This window comes from Eschrichtius robustus, chromosome 10 (assembly GCF_028021215.1).
Source record: "Eschrichtius robustus isolate mEscRob2 chromosome 10, mEscRob2.pri, whole genome shotgun sequence".
In the NCBI taxonomy this organism is placed as follows: Eukaryota; Metazoa; Chordata; class Mammalia; order Artiodactyla; family Eschrichtiidae; genus Eschrichtius; species Eschrichtius robustus.
The window spans coordinates 104,026,671-104,041,331 of record NC_090833.1 but is presented as its reverse complement, the minus strand read 5'-3'; the positions used below and the strand labels follow the sequence as shown (position 1 = coordinate 104,041,331).

The 14,661-nt window shown below is 48.1% G+C and overlaps 1 protein-coding gene across 1 annotated transcript in view; it reads left to right on the top strand.

Moving 5' to 3' along the window:
* Positions 1 to 14,661, top strand: part of PEBP4 (phosphatidylethanolamine binding protein 4) — a 209,091-nt gene that overhangs the window by 118,580 nt on the left and 75,850 nt on the right. The gene's annotated exons all lie outside the window — the stretch shown is intronic.

The following is a 14,661-nucleotide window of genomic DNA, read 5'->3' as shown; positions in this document are numbered from 1 at the left end:
AGCAAAAAAAAAAAGAATTTTATAAGCCACATAGGCATGTAGGCAAAAAATATCATTTGTCAAAAAAAAAAAAAAAAAAGAGGACACTAGCATCAAACTCGCAGGAATGTTGTGAGGACACAATGAGATAAAATGTGTAAAATACCCAGCACCTGGCACTTAGTAGGCGCTACCTACTTGCTGGTTCTCTACTCCTTCCATCTACTATCACCGTAAGTCCTCCACAGGAAACTTAGGAAGTTGAGCCTTTGGTAGTAAAGAGCTTATGTCACTCCCAAGAAGTAGAAAAGGGCCTGGCTGGAGAATGAACTGTCCACATGGTTATTACTTAAAAGACCTTAAGGGAAAAAACCCATCACAGGCAGAGGACGTAACCAGGAAGTGGTGGGACCAGCTGTTTAACCTGCACTGTACTTAGCACTGTGGCTATTAAAAAATAATAATGTAAGACACACATGATAGATAGATGATAGATACATACATAGATAGATAGATAGATACATAGATAGACAGATAGATGATAGATACATACATAGATAGATAGACTGATAGATGATAGATAGATAATTGGATGAATAAATGTTAGGTGGATTTAAAATGTGTTTTTTCTGCTCCCCCGTTGGAAAGACAGGGCTAATGTGTAGGAAACAGAGAGTAGAACTCACGGGGTGTTAGCATCAACTCAACTGGGCCCTTTAGACTCAAATAGCTGTGAGAGTTCAGATCATTCTCCCCTTTGCAGTGAGGCAACTACTCCTCCTTCAAGGCTCAGCTCAAATGTCACCTCCACTGAAAAGCTTGCTCTGACGCCCCCAGACTGAGTTAGTCAGTCCCACCCTGGGCTCCTACCACACTCAGTCAAACCTCTGTTAGCGTCCTCGTCATATGAGTTTGTTATTATTTATGAGTCTCTTTTCCCTATTAGACCATGAGTCCCTAGAGGGCAGAATTGTGTCTTATATCCTGAGCACTTAGCACAGTGCCCAGAACATAGAAGGCCCTCAGTCAATGTTGAATGAATCAATGAATGAAGGCATGAAGGAATGAATGGATAAAAGAATGAAGGAAAGGATGGATGGATGGATAGATGGATGGATGGATAGATAGTGGCTGGGCAAGTGAATAGATGGCTGGATGGGGTGATATCATATTGTGATGACTTCACAGTGGAGATAGGAGTTGTGCTGGGGTTTGAATTATGAGCAGGCCTGGAAAAGTCAAAGGATATAAGAGACTGCATTCCAGGAAGAGAACAGAATAACCAGAAGCTCAGACATTTGAATGGGGTAGAAAAAAAGAATCGTAAATATAGAATTAAAAGCCAAGATGGCTGAGCTAATTAAGGCCCTTAGCAGCTCTCCCTAGATAGTTATTTCAAAAGCCTTCTAACTGATCCCCCTCCTATAACCTCATCCCCTACAAAAGTATCTTTCCTTCATGGGTGATGCTTCTAAAACTGAAATATAATCATGTTACTCCCCTAGTTGAAGCCTTCAGTGACTTCTCAGTGTCTCAGGACAGAAATAAATAAACAAGGCCCCACAGCGGTGGTTATCAATCCCAGATGCATCCTTCCTTCCTTTCTTCCTCCCTCCCTCCCTCCCTTCCTTCTTTCCTTTCCTTTCGCCTGGTAGGTTCTACCCTGCTCGAGGGTCACCTCTTCTGTGGCGCCTTCCCCCTTGCCCACCTTCTCTTCTGCCATGGTTCTTGGGACTTAACTCCATCCTAACCCTCTCTACTCTGTACTGTAGTCATTGATTTACTTCTCTGCTCCCCTCACTACACAAGGCACTCTTCACTGGAAGAATCTGACTTTATAAACATTTGATTTGCAGCACTTGAATGAAACCCATGGCCTAAGATGTGCTGAACACATGCTGAAGGAATGAATGAATGAATGAATGAACAGAGGGTGGTCTGACTGATGCAGAAAAAGGGAATTTATAATCTTCAATGATCTAAAAGCCTCTACTTCTATGATGGATCTAAGATTATATTAACTTTCTTAACTCTTGCATTATGGTTTGACATTCTATTATTCGCTTAAAATTAGCTTAAAAATTAATGAAAACTGCTCTGATCTTTTCCCTTCATGAACTCCTGCTAGGCCAAATCTTCCCCATTCTGTGCTTGTGCAATTGATTTGGAACCTAACTATAGATCTTGAGATTAATGCCTATTAAGTTTAATTTTTTTCAGTGCAAGCCCATCCTTCCAAATTTGCCAAAATTAACTGTTTTATGTCACCCTTCATATTAGCGGTTCCTTGAAACTTTGGGTGCCCTACAAATTCAGTGAGCATGCTATCTATAAAGATACTGAACATGGTGGAGCCTATGGGAGAATCCCATGGCATGTCACTAGGGACTGCCCTTGAGCTTGACACTAATTTATGAGTCAACACTCTTCAGGAATGGTTTGTTAACTAAGCCACAAACCCACCAAACACCATAGTCATTGAAACCATATTTGCCCACAAGGCTACCATGATTGACTCGGTCTAAAGCCTTGATCGGTCAAGCTGTACTGTGCTTACTCAGCGCTTTCTCCTGGTCCACTGGACCACTGCATTCATGAACAAAGAAATCTGAGCGGTCGGGAGTGACTTGTTTTCAGTGAGCCTATGCAGACTCTGTTCAGTGTTTCCTCTGTTGTCTCAGACCATCTGCTTATTAAATTGTTATGGAATTTTGATGTGGATTGATATTACACTCACCAACCTAAATTCAGGAATCCACATTTTCCTTTCCTGTTTCTCGAAGTGACTCTGTGGTCATAAATCTCAGCTCTTTCTGGACCTCGAAGGTGTCATTCATCTAGAGATCTCAACTCCTATAAAGCAACTAAGTGTTTGCAGGTTACAGAAAGGCTTCTTAGGGAGAGGGGCCCGAGCAAGTAATGGTCCATAGCGGCCTGAGACACACAGAAGGGTTGAGACACCGCATGCAGCTCGGCAGGAGCACCACGGGGGGTGGTGTGGCAGGCAGAGCCAGAGCCTCAAAGGCCTTTAATAATACACGGACCAAGATGCAGACTATTATACATAGGATGGATAAACAACAAGGTCCTACTGTAGAGCGCAGGGAACTATAGGCAATATCCTGTGCTAAACCATAATGGAAAAGAATATGAAAAGGAATGTATATACATATATATGTGTGTGTGTGTGTGTGTGTGTGTGTGTGTGTGTGTGTATAGCTGAGTCACTTTGCTGCACAGCAGAAATTAACACAACTTTGTAAATCAACTATACTTCAATAAAATTTTAAAAATAAATGAATAAATAAATAGGCCTGTGTCCAGGCCTGGGCAGGGAGTTTGGCCCATGGGCTGTTGGAGGATTTTTTTTTTTTTTTAAACAATCACTTTTGTTATTTATTTATTTATTTATGGCTGTGTTGGGTCTTCATTTCTGTGCGAGGGGTTTCTCTAGTTCCGGCAAGCGGGGGCCACTCTTCATCGCGGTGCGCAGGCCTCTCACTATCGCGGCCTCTCTTGTTGCGGAGCACAGGCTCCAGAAGCGCAGGTTCAGCAGTTGTGGCTCACGGGCCTAGTTGCTCCGCGGCATGTGGGATCCTCCCAGACCAGGGCTCGAACCCGTGTCCCCTGCATTGGCAGGCAGATTCTCAACCACTGCGCCACCAGGGAAACCCTGTTGGAGGATTTTAAACAGGAGGATGAAAATGACTTTGTGTTTTTAATGGTCACTCTGACTGCTGCAGAGGGTGGTAGCAGGGTGACCACAAGAGGCCCTTTGTCCTTCGGGAGGGATAAGGGCGGCTTGCACCAAGGCGAGAGCAGTGGACCAGAGACGACAGCTTTGGGTCTTTAGCGACGCTAAGAGCCAACAGGGCCCACCGATGGATTCGAGGCGGAGGGTGAAGGGTGGTCCAAGGACGGCTCTTAGGTCTGGGGCCTGAGCGAAGGGCAGCGCCTTCACTTAGATGGGGAACGCTGGAGGGTGGGCAAGTTGGGGTGTGAGGGTGGAAATCTCAGGTTCTGTCCCAGACCTGTTAATTCTGAGATGCTCCTTAGATCTCCCAGTGGAGATTTCAAGTAGGAGGTTGAAATGAGTCTGGATGTCGGGAGAGATGCCCAGAGAGGAGGCCTGGCGTTGGGATATATCAGGGGGAATTGACAGCCCTGGGCCTGATAGGAGGGAGGCGTCACTCAAGAAGAAGCCATCTGCCAGGCACTGGGCAAGAACTTGGGTGCGATGGTCTCTCAGCTCCTTCCTCCAGCTCTGATCTGCTGGGCTTTCGTAAGTGAGCCTGACACCAGCCTGGCTGGAGCAGAGCATCACACTGGGAGGGGAGGGGAGAGCGGCCGTGAGGCAGGGGCTGTGGAGGGCTCTGGAGGCTGTGAGGAGTCCGTCTCTTTAGCAGGAGGCCGGGCGACCCTTTGGAGAGAGTGTGGGACCAGGACTCGGAAGACTGGCGTGCTGGGTCACTTGCTGGCTGGGAGACACTGCTCTAGGGTCTGCCCTTCTGGGGGCCTCTATTCTCTCACCTACCGAATGAGACGGTTAGACGGGTGATAGGAGCACCGGGGAGAGTCTATGATTCTTTGTTGTTGTTTTTTTTTAATTTATTTTTTTATTTATTTTTGGCTGTGTTGGGTCTTCGCTTCTGTGCGAGGGCTTTCTCCAGTTGCGGCGAGCGGGGGCCACTCTTCATCGCGGTGCGCGGCCCTCTCACTGTCGCGGCCTCTCTTGTTGCGGAGCACAGGCTCCAGACGCGCAGGCTCAGTAGCTGTGGCTCACGGGCCCAGTCGCTCCGCGGCACGTGGGATCTTCCCAGACACGGGCTCGAACCCGTGTCCCCTGCATTGGCAGGCGGATTCTCAACCGCTGCGCCACCAGGGAAGCCCTATGATTCTTGATCCTCTAATCAGCAGTCCTCAACCTTTCTTTGCGCCAAAATGTCATTCACACGCGCAACACACTTCCCCTGGGCCTCCCGGCACGTAAAGCAAGCTCCAGGTTCCTTGCAGTTCCCTGTGTACTTGCCCTCCCGGTCAACAAAGCGTCTGGAGCACGGGAGAGAGTGAGATCGTTAGAGGGAGGACGTGGAAGCTGCTCCCGTTTATTTTAAAAGGTAAACCACTCGCGGGAGCTTTGTCCTCAGCAACACCCTCCTAGGAACCTACTTCCCTAGTGATCTACGCCCCAAGGTCGGCACCCATGTCAGGTGGGTGTTGCAAACTTCAGCCATACACCTTAGGGAACCAGAGTGGGCCGGTGGGCAGGGCGGGGCCTGAACAGCTCTGGTCGGGGAGCATCAGCCAGCCCGCGGCAGGAGGCGTGCTGGGGGCGCCTGCAGGGATGCAGGCCCCAGAGTGAGCCGCGGGGGCAGCGGGAGGGGAGGAAGGCCCGGCGCTTCCCAGGGCTCTCCTGCCAGCCTCGGCCCGGAAAGACACAGCGGCACCGGTATGGAGAGATCGGAGGCCGAGGCGGCAGGAAAAAGCGAACCTCCTCCCCGCAGGGGGCTCTGTTGCTTCCCAGACAGACGGAGAGGAGGAAACCACAGTCCAGAGTCTTCGGGCAGAATCTGGGGCTCTGCTTGGGTGTGGGTGAGGGGCGGCCAGGAGGGACTTAAATAGGGTGCAAGACAGCGCCCAGAGCTCCTTGGGCTACTGGCCTGTCAAGCCCTTGGCTAAGAATTCGCGTTTTCCTTTCAAAGAGGGTGGAAGTCACTGTTTTCTTGTCTCAGTTGATGAACAGATTCTGGGTGGCAGGAGTCACCATAGAAACAGGTGCTATCTTAAGCAAATGAGCCTTATTAACCTTAAGAGTGGTGGAGTTTTCACAAGATTGCACATATAGGGTAGGAGGGAGAGCGGGGTTTGGCGGGGGGAGGGCCGACGTGGCCGGGGAGCCGTGCCGTTGCGGCTCTGGGTGTGGATGCGTGTGCTCGCGTGTGTGCACGTGTGCGTGTGTGCACGCGTGTGGGGACATGTCTGCGTGTGCTTTTGCAAAACCGTTCCCCGGGGAGCAAGCTCACGTTCTATCTTTTCCCTGAGAAACGCACACGCCCCCCAGAGAAACCTCAGCCTCCTTGGGAGCTGGCCTCCAGGTAGCAGAGGTCAGAGCCCTGCCTCCACCCCTGACTCTCTCTCCCGGGGGGCTGCTTCCAATCCCTGCCTTGACCGCACGTCAGGTGCCTCCCTGGGGGCCCGCCGCCGGTAAGCAGGGCGCTCTGCTGCAGGCGGCAGTGCGGTGCAGTGGTGGGAGCGGGGATCCTGCCACGGGGTGGACCTGGGTCCTTAAGGCCGCTCTCTGTTTCTGAACCAATGACCCGCCTCCGTGAACCCCGATCTGTAAAAAGCAAAAAACACCATACACTTCACAGGGCTGATGAGAGGACCTGGGTTGACGCGGAGCACCTGCCCCCGCCCTCCCCCTGTGATGGACCTCCTTTCCGGGGTGAGGAAGGGGGTATCTCCCCACAAGCACAGCCGTGACCTGACAAAGATTTTCCAAAGCCAAGGGTCATCTTTCCCAGCATCATCTCATCATATAGGTTTCCACTCCTGCCTGCCGTGATGTTAGGACAAAGAACCTGCCCTCAGGGAGCTTACCGTCATTTGGTGGGGAGGGGGAGGATTTGAAGACCTTAAGGAACACCACCAGGAAGTAGTGAATTGGGTAGAGAGAAGACCTACAGCTGCTCAAAGGGAGCGGGGAAGGAGGGGGCAGGTGAGGAGGGGTGGGCGGGTCTTTGAAGGCCAGGTAGGACTGGGGAAGCAAGGAGGAAATGTCTAAGAAAACAGAGTGTATATTCACCCCTTAAGGCAGACTCAGCCAAATTCTGGACTGTTCCTAAGTCGTGAAAGGTAAATAGGAAATTGGCACTCTCCCACAGGATCTGGGAGTTGTGCATATTGGCTCCAAGAAGCTCGTCTGCTGCCCTCTGCAGCCCCACCTTGGGCAGGACACTCAGCCCACCCTAGTCTGGCTCCAGTTCCGGGGAGTAAACCTGAACCGCCATTCCAGGGGCTCTGAGGACCAATCCTGTGAAGCCTCGCCACGTGTACCCAGGGGCTATGCCCTGGGAAGGCACAGCATGAGAGGGACCTTTTATTTTCCTTTGCCCAGAGGAGTAAAGGGTCCCGACACATGCCTGAAGCTGGGACGGGGTTGGCAGCCTGGAGGAGGGACTGCTTCCTGCTTCATAGATTTCTAGATCGCCAGAGCTGGAAGGGCCCTCAGATTTACGTGGTCCTGCTCCTCCGTTTTACAGATGAAGAAGCTGAGGCCGAGAGTCATCTAAGCTCATTGGTGCGGAGTGTGGACCAAAATTGAGGAGTCCCAGCTTTTAATCCTACCGCTCACTTCAAGCTTGCTGAATGAGCACAGCCGCCGCCTGGCACGTGCCTAAGCCACTGGGCGATTAACCAAGTCCAGGGAAGGAGAAAGGGAGCATTTATGCTGGGCTCCCAGCTCTCACATCCTCTCTGTCTCAAAATCAAAGTTTGGCATTTTGTGAGCTTCACCTGGTCCCAGCCAAGGACTGCAATTTTAGTAGTTCCAGGAACGTTCTCCCAGTCTACCCATGCCTTCCTCCCAAATTTTCTTCCCCATTGGCTTTAGAGGCGCCTGAAATTCCTTAATAGCAGAGAAAGAAAGCATCATACCGCAGTTGAAGGTGAGGCTGAAAGGGCTGCTTACTGGGACTGACAAGGCCCAAACTGTAAGTGGCAGTAAAAAAAAATGCTGGAATTTGGCTGGGCCACTCAGAGGAAAACAGAGCAGGAGGTCACTGGGCAGTGATGGAAAGTGAGGTCTGGGGGAGACGGAGCAGAAAAGGAGAGTCAGAGGAAAAGAGGGGGATCTGAAGCTAGCTCTGTCTCCCCCCAAGGTCCACGCTCTTTCCTCTGCACCAGCTGCCCAAACATGATGTCTGTTCCCCTCCCTCGTGTTTTGGTTGTACCCAGGATATAGAAGTGACTGAGTAATGACTCGGAGAAATCAATACCATTAAAACAAGTTTTATTACTCACAATCGCCAAGAGAAGGGGGCATGTCTAGCCATGCAGGGTCACATGGGGAAGCACCAGTGTCAGTCAGGAGGCAGAAGGAGTGAGAGACAAGGATGGCCCAGGGCCTTTACTGTGGTTTCTGCAGGAAGGAATGGGTGAGGCGGGGTAGGCAAGTTTAAGCAATCCTAGGATTGGAGAGTTTGAATAATATCAGCAGACTCTGGGCTATGGGGGTGGTCTCTAGTACCTGACCTTGGAGTGATTAGGACAAGGGAATATTGGCTTGGTGTGTGAAAGTTAGACAGAAGAGTTGGTTGGGGGTACAGCCTCGGGGTTGACTGATTTGTAAATGAAAGGTGTATTTGCAGGTGAGTGGTTTGCTATCTCTAAGAATTAGCTAGCCCTGGGAGGGGCAGTCTCTCCAGGATTAGCAAGCCCTCAGGATGTCAAAGCATCAGAAAAATACAGAAAATCAAAGACACGATCAATACACCTGGAAACCCCCTTCTCTCCAAAAGCTGCTCTTTTTTAAAAGTTCTGCTCAAAATCCACGTTGTTCAGCGTGCCTTCCTTGTGGCTCCAAGACCCTTCCCCTTCTCTGGCCACCCACTTAGCATTTTGTGCCATACAATTTAGCACCAGATTCCAGGCTGTCTTGTTTCCTAGTTGTCCCAGGGCACGTGCCCTGGTTTCCCAGCCTCCTGGGAAGACTCTGCTTGCCCTCTTCCTGCCCCAGTGCACATCTGACCCTCTACCCAGAGCATGGTCATTCTTCTTGGCATCAGCCCTTGCCAGCTACTCTCCTGGCTGGGGTACTTGCCTGCCCACCTCGCCTTTCATGCTGTCATCCCCTGGCCAGGCTGTCACACTACACTGCGTCGTCCCACCGACAGACGACAACAAGGCTCTCTCCCTCGGGTCCTCTGACCGCATAGACCCTGCAGCCGTCTGCCAACAGCCTCCTGCAACAAACATGCACCCTCCACTGACTGCCACTTCTGCTCGCCACCGACTCCCAGCTCAAGCCTCTTTTCTTGCCATCCCCCTACCAGAAGTATCCTCTCCCTTCTCCTCTCCCAAATCAAAGCCTCCTCGATTTCCAAACTCTGCTTAAAGCCCACTACATCGCCTCTGAATCACACTGAACTCCTGCCACCTGGTTCACTGACTTTGGGCTGAACCATTCATCTCCCTGGACCTTGGTGCCATCCCAGGTAAAATGAACAGTTGGCCAGCATGGTCTCCTAGGCCCCTTTCAGCTCTAACCATCTGGGGTACTGACACTCTCCATTTCTCCTTAGGCAGCATGTAGGCAAAGAATAGGGCTCTTATGCCTGGCATGTCCTCTCCACGGAGCCAGTGCAGAGCACGGCCCAGAGGAAGCCTCCTCAGCTGCTTTCTAATGACCAAACTGTCCATAGTTACAATAGCTAGAGAATTCCATTCAACTCAACCATGATTTACTGGACACGCCTTCTGAGTTCAACTCTCTGCTGGGCATTGTGGAGGCTCTAAAAGAATAGGATTAAATTCCTGCCTTCAAGGAACTCAAAACTCAATGGGGAAGTGAATTACACATGTATACACATATACATGACGTTTGAGATTTGCCAAGGAAACTGGGTGCGTTTATAGGTTAAAGAGCCAACTTGAGTCACTGCTTTAAATCCTTACTTTGGATTTGCCAATACTCCACTCTAAATATCTGACAGTATGCCAATGTGAACCCATCAGAAATATTGAGTGTCCAACATGGTGTAGGCGCTGTAGTGACCACCTTGGGCTCAGAGATCACACCTTTGGGATTTGGCCAATACGTTTCCAATTTTAAATATCCCCTCCTGATTGCCCTCTTAACCATAGGAATGCTCAGAAATTCTCACATTTCAGCATACAAACTACACCTCCCTAGTGTATTGATCATTAGTTTATTTATTTATTTATTTTTGTCTGTGTTCGGTCTTCGTTGCTGCACGCGGGCTTTCTCCAGTTGTGGTGAGAGGGGGCTACTCTTTGTTGCGGTGCGCGGGGTTCTCATTGCGGTGGCCTCTCCCGTTGCGGAGCACAGGCTCTAGGCACACGGGCTTCAGTAGTTGTGGCACGTGGGCTCAGTAGCTGTGGCCCGCGGGCTCTAGAGCGCAGGCTCAGTAGTCATGGCGCACGGGCTTAGTTGCTCCGCGGCATGTGGGATCTTCTCGGACCAGGGCTCGAACCCGTGCCCCCTGCACTGGCAGACAGATTCCCAACCACTGCGCCACCAGGGAAGACCCGATCACTGGTTCATTGATAAATAAACTGTCCAATAAATGTGAAAAATTTCAATAAATGTGAAGAATTTCAATAAAAAAAGAACTTTCACAGGGAGGATGAAAGACTTTAATATACGGAGAGATATCAGAAGTTCATAAATCAGTATTTTCCAAATTAATTTTCACATGTGCTCCTTGTCGATTAAAAAAGGGATTTTTATAGGAACTCGACAACATGATTTTTATTGGAACTTAAGGTTACTTGTAGATATTAATACATGTTATAAAACTGCAATTATTAAAAAGGATGGTACTGGTGAGAATATACACAGACATATTATTGATACAGAAGAGAAAGATCTGAAAAAGATTAAAATACTCAGTGTCTGATAAAGGAATCATTTTAAGACCAGTGGGGAAGAATTGATTATTCCATAAGTGTTAAGGGGATGATTGGCTAATCACTGGTGGGGGCGGGGGGTGCGGATAACATTGAAGCTCTTTCTCATAATCAAAATAAATTCTAAATGGATTAAATATTTAAATGTTAATAATTAGACCATAAAAGAACCAAAAATATATATACATTTGTTAGTATTTCTCTGATCTCAAGATAGCAAAAGACCTTTTAACATATGTTTGCAAAGACAGAAGCGAAATAGTTGATCAATTTGTTCCCATAAAACCTTCAAACCTCCATAGATCAAAACCTCCTCAGACAAAATTGAAACACGATCAACACATTGGAAAAAATTGTGATATAGACAACAAAAGATTACTATCTTTAACATATGAGTCACTGAAAAATCAGTAAGATAATACTGCAATTGTATGTTACTCATGAGCTGTTGGAAGGAACAAAGGAAAAAAAGCAGTATAGAAAGTACTCAGGGCAATGCCTGACACACCCTCAATAAATGACATACACACAATAAATGTTAGCTGTTATTAATTTATTTTGTAATAAATAGAAAAATGGGCAAAAAGACAGAAATATGAAGTTCTTTAAAAAGAAACACAGAATGAACATATGAAAAATGAAGACCTACACTGGTAGTCAGAAATGCAAATGAAAACAAGAAAGTGTTGATACCTCTCCCTCACGCACGCCAACTGCAGCCATTATTTGGCAATGTTTGGGGTTTGTTTCTTTAAAAAAAAAAATGATAATAATAACACCAGAGTCCTCTCACATAGTGCTGATGGGAGTGTAAATTGTTAAAAAACCCTTTTGCAGGGTTATTTGGCAGTGTGTATCAAATATCACACGCCTTTAAGATGTACGTAGCCTATGACCCAGCAATCTCCTTCTAGAAATTTATACTAAGGAAGTTATAATGGATGTGAGGAGCAATTTATCCACATAACAGTGTTGCTTATAATGGTGAAAAGTTAGAAACAATCTATTTGTCCAAAAGCAATGATGGGCAAATAAATTATGGTCTGTGGAATATTATGCAACCATTAAAATGACTGCAGATCAATGCGTAAGGACATCAATAAAATACTCGTGCCATATTGTCACATGACAAGGAGAAGAAAACTAAAAATAATTACATAGAGCACAATCCAAAATTTCCCAAAGACATTGGAAAGGGTACACACCAAAATATTCATAGTAGTTAGTTAGGTCAGGGTAGTAGAGTTATGAGTGATCCTTATATTCTTTTTTGAGTTTAGCTCTTTTTCTAAATTTTCTATAATATGTATTTTTTTTATAATCAGACGTTAAATGCTATTTTTAAAAAGTTAAATCACAGGGCAAGAGAATATGATCATCCCAGCTATGGGGGAATATAAAAGAGAATTAGGTAAGGTCCCTATTCCAAGGAGTCTGTGGCTTCTTTGGGGAGCATTTAAGCATCATCTCTGATGCGGAGCCTGAGAACCTTCTTGCTCCCCCACCAAGCCCCCCACTGCCTGCCCCCATGGTGCCCTGTGCACACCTCTGTCATACACCTGGCCCTCGTAATTACGGTTTGCTCTCCTGTCCTCTTACTAGGCTGGCAGATCTTCATGCTCAAAGCTACGGTCCTTCATTTTTGTGTCCCCCAGAGCGCAGGGCCAGGCGCTGAGTAGAATTTCCCCACGTGTTCTTTGAAAGAGCAAAATAAGCTTAGAACAAAAATGATAGCTATCAACATAAAGCAGAACATAATAAGGGCTGGTGAATTGCACAGACAGTAGGATGTCATAAGAGGGTCACTTTTGTTATGCCAGGGGTGAGCAGGGAAGGCTTCAGGGAGGAGGAAGATGTTGAAAAACACCCAAAAACAAGGATGGGATATGCGGGTCCCACCCACCCTTCCCCGGGCTCTTTTACCTACACCTTAAAACCACCCAAAAGTATTCTAGTGGGGCATGGCCCTGCAGCCCTGAGAGGTCACCTATGCAGGGAATCCCAGCGCCACCCTCACTTGCTATTGTTCCACTCAAATAGACTGTCTCTCCTGTATTGAAACGACACTGGGCTTCCCTGGTGGCGCAGTGGTTAAGAATCCGCCTGCCAATGCAGGGGACACGGGTTCGAGCCCTGGTCCGGGAAGATCCCACATGCCGGGGAGCAACTAAGCCCGAGCGCCACAACTACTGAGCCTGAGCTCTAGAGCCCACGTGCCACAACTACTGAAGCCCGCGTGCCTAGAGCCCGTGCTCCGCAACAAGAGAAGCCACTGCAATGAGAAGCCCGCGCTCTGCAACTAGAGAAAGCCTGCGTGCAGCAACGAAGACCCAAAGCAGCCAAAAATAAATAAATAAAATAAATAAATGTATTTAAAAAAGGATACTGACCTACTGATATATCCCACCAGCTCACTTGACGGCTGTCGATACAGATTTCTGCACATTTGTTGGAAACCCTGTATTAAGACTCCAGTGGATGTTAGCCCCCGGAGGCAGGGGCTTTATCTAACTTGTTTATCACTTTACCCCCCAGGGCCTAGGACAGTGTTTAATGAGTAGGAAGTGCTAATTAAATGTTTGTTGAATAAATTAAATATGATAGCTTAAATATTGGCATACAGGACTCTGTGCTGTATTACACATATATGTGATAAATACACACACACGCATATATATATATACTTCCGTAGCTGCCTTGTGAATATGCATTATGCGTTTGTACATCAGATAAGTAGAGAACCCTAAAACAAATGTGCACACGTGAGCGCACACACGCATGCGCACACACATGCACAGAGAATTTGGGAAGATATCAAAAGGAGAAGCCCACAGCTTTCTCAGGAGTCAATTGCATCCTTTGAGATGAGGCTTCCAATAAAATAGAAGTTGGATGGTGTCACAGATAAATTTGCCTTTCTAAAAGCTCCCAAATTAAAATTTGAGAGAGGCTTGAGCACGAAAACAGGATGGCAATGACTCGTTATGAATTTGCTTTATTTGCGTGGCTCAGAAATCCTCTCCGTACCATTTGGGTTGAGGAGGGAAAGCTGCAGATGCGAAGTGCCGAGGCTCGCCTCTACCTGGCTGCCTCCAGCCTACTTCTCAGCCCCACCACCTAAGGTTCTCAGGGAGCCCATGAGAATGCAGCCCCTTCCTCGCCCACCCCCAACCCCCCCCCCCCCCCCACCGCCAGAAGCCCTTGGAATTCAGCCTTCTCTGTGTGCTGGGGAGGCTGGTTGTCTGCCTGAAGGCAGTAGTTTAGGTTAATGGTGCCTGTGAAATTACCCAGTTTAGCTGACTATTCTTCTGAGCCTCTGGCCAATCAAAGGGCGCTGACTGCACCCTCCCCAACTGCCCTCCCCCACCCCCAGTAAAAAAGTCACTGCTGTCATATTGTTCCAGCATCTTAAGCCCTGGGGGATCATTTTGTGTCCCAGTCACTCACAGATCCCAGCGCCTCCTGCTAAGGACTGTATTTAAGGGTAATGTAAACAGTTTGAACTTTAAAGTACCCTGGATGCATAATATCTATACATAGTTCCTGAATTTTTATTCTAAAAACAATTAGCCAAAAAGCCCTTTTTATATGATATTTGCAACTACACTGACAGTAACAGCAATTAAACCCCGTCTGTTGGCTGAGAAGGGAGCCAACTCTCCGTTTCTCCAGAAGCCTGTAAAATGTACAAATTCGGAGCTAGAAAACTCAGCCTTCAAAGGTAGCCACAGGACCCTTCAAGGTCAGGCCCCAGCCCAGCTTTTATTTCCCCCTCCACCCCACGTGAACCCATCATTCCAATCAGCCACGGCCACGCTGTATTCCCAGTGTTTCTCCCACTGCTGAGCCTTTTCTGGGATGCTTTTCTTCCTCTTCCCTCTCTTAACCTGCTCGTCCGTCCTTCAAGCCACCTTTCAGATGCCCCCTGACTTACGAAGGCGCCCTGGTCCACCTCCTCTGATTCCTGTGTCTGCCCGTTACGAGGAGCTTCCGCACGTCTGTGGGGCAGTCAGTTCCATGGGTCCCCGCTCC